Below are 2,512 nucleotides of genomic sequence, written 5' to 3' on the forward strand. Positions count from 1 at the left end.
CATGTTAAGCAATTCTTTGAAATATGTGCTACAATCAAAATTCAAGGACTTGATGATGAGCAAATTAAGATGAGGCTATTCCCATTCAGTTTAAAAGATAAGGCTAAGTCATGGTTATACTCTTTGCCTAATGCTTCAATTCGTACTTGGGATGAGCTTTCTAATAAGTTTTTGCAGAAATTCTTTCCAGCTCAAAAGACTAACAAGATTAGAAAGGAAATTCTTGGTTTCACACAAAGAGAAGGAGAAGCTTTTCATGAATGCTGGGAGAGGTACAAGGAGATGATGAGTTCTTGCCCACACCACAATATAGAGAGTTGGATGCAAATGCAATCTTTCTATGAAGGTTTGCTTGATTCCGAAAGGATGATGGTAGATGCAACAAGTGGAGAAGGACTGATGAACAAAACAGCAGATGAGGCTTTTACTCTCTTTGAATCTTTGAGTACCAACTCTCAACAATGGAGCTACAATAAAGGAAGAGGAGCTCCTATGAAAGCTGTGGTCTCTGAGGTAAGTACTAATAATGAGATTAATGCAAAACTTGATGTTATGTGTTCTTTGCTTCAACAGGCAGTGACTGGCCCTCTAGGAAGCAAAGAGGAAGTTCAAGACCAATCTTTTGCAAAGCACATGCTAGAGCAAGCAAATGCCCTTCAAGGAAGGAATCCTCATAATGATCCTTACTCAAACACATACAATCCGGGGTGGAGAAATCATCCTAATTTCAGGTGGAGCAATAATTCAAATGTGCAACAATCTCAAGGACCTCCCCCAGGATTTCAAATACAACAAAGGCAATTCCAGCAAGCTCCCCAACAAGTACAAGAGCAAAGGGGTGATCAAATGGGAGAATTGCAAGACATGTTCAAGAAGTTCATGGGGCAACAGATGCAAACCAATCAGAATCTTCAAAATGCAGTGAACAAACTAGAAGTGCAAGTTGGGCAGATTGCATCCTCCATGAGCAATAGAGCATCCGGAACTTTTCCAAGCCAAACGGAGGTGAATCCAAGGCATCATGAGCAAGTTAAAGCAGTGCACATCTTGAGAAGTGGTAAACAAGTTGATAATAAGGTTGGAGATGCCAATGAAGAGCAAGAAGATGGAGAAAACGTGGAGATCATTCAGCCACCACAAGGGCAGCCCACAGGTTCCACCAAACAGCCCCTCAATTCTCTTGGAAAGAGCACAGGCCCTAAGGTATCATCTAATGCTAATCAAGTTCCAATTTCATCTAATGCTTTTAGGCCTATTGCACCCTTTCCCAGCAGGTTATCAAAGTCAAAGAAAGATCAAGGCTTGGATGAGATAATGGAAATATTCAAGAAAGTGCAAATCAACATCCCATTGCTCAATGCCATTGCTCAGATTCCAAAATATGCAAAATTTTTGAAGGATCTATGCACTAACAAGAGGAGATTCAAAGAGCATGAACAGGTTGCATTAAGTGAAGAGGTTAGTGCAGTCTTACAAAGAAAGCTACCTCCAAAGCTAAAGGATCCAGGTTCATTTTCTATACCTTGTATAGTTGGTGATTTTAAGTTTCAAAAAGCTTTGCTTGATCTTGGTGCATCCATTAACCTTATGCCATATCATGTTTATGAGAAACTTAACCTTGGTGAGTTGCAAGCCACATCTGTGAGCATTCAATTGGCAGATAGAACTATCAGGTACCCTAGGGGCATTCTAGAAGATGTTTTGGTGAAAGTAGAAGAGCTGATTTTGCCAGCTGATTTCTTGGTGTTGGAAATGGAAGAAGCACCAATTCATGACAATCAGTTACCACTCATTCTTGGTCGTCCATTCATGGCAACTGCCGGTGCAATTATTGATGTGAAGAAGGGTACATTGACTATGAACGTGTTTGATGAGACAATAGCATTCAAAGTGTTTGAAGCCTCCAAGTTTCCAAGTGATGAGCATGAAGTTTTCCAGCTTGATGCAATTGATAATATGGTGAAAGAAGCACTGCCAATGAGTTATTTGGAGCCTATTGAAGCATGCATCACACAAAGCATAAGGAAAGAAGAAGTGGACAGATTAGAGGCTGTGATCTCTCCTTTACTTCTTGAGCTTGTTTGCAGCATGGATAGCTACATAGAAGTGGGAAAGAGGTATGCAAACCAATTTGAATCTTTACTCGCACCTACTAATAAGGTTTTACCTTCTATTGTGCAGGCACCGGAGTTGGAATTAAAGCAATTGCCAACACACCTTAAATATGCTTATTTAGGTGAGAGTGAGACTCTACCTGTTATCATTGCCTCACACCTCGAACCAAATGATGAGAAGAAGCTTTTGAGGGTTCTAAAAGAGCACAAAACTGCGATTGGATGGAGCATTGCAGATATCAAAGGCATAAGCCCAACATCGTGCATGCATAGGATACTATTGGAGGACAATGCAGTGCCTAAGAGGGATGCCCAAAGACGTCTCAATCCAAACATGAAGGAGGTGGTAAGGAAAGAAGTAATGAAGCTTTTAGATGTTGGTATTATTTACCCTATTT

General features: G+C 40.5%; 1 non-coding gene across 1 annotated transcript; it reads right to left on the minus strand.

Annotated features, from left to right (window-relative positions):
* Positions 1–204: 204 nt before the first annotated feature.
* On the minus strand, positions 205–311 carry LOC148297637 (small nucleolar RNA R71). The gene has a single exon (XR_015833275.1). It is a non-coding gene; the product is annotated as a small nucleolar RNA R71 (small nucleolar RNA).
* Between the last annotated feature and the right edge of the window lie 2,201 nt (positions 312–2,512).

This window comes from Prunus avium, chromosome 1, assembly GCF_965620075.1.
Source record: "Prunus avium chromosome 1, drPruAviu1.hap1.1, whole genome shotgun sequence".
Classification (NCBI taxonomy): Eukaryota; Viridiplantae; Streptophyta; class Magnoliopsida; order Rosales; family Rosaceae; genus Prunus; species Prunus avium.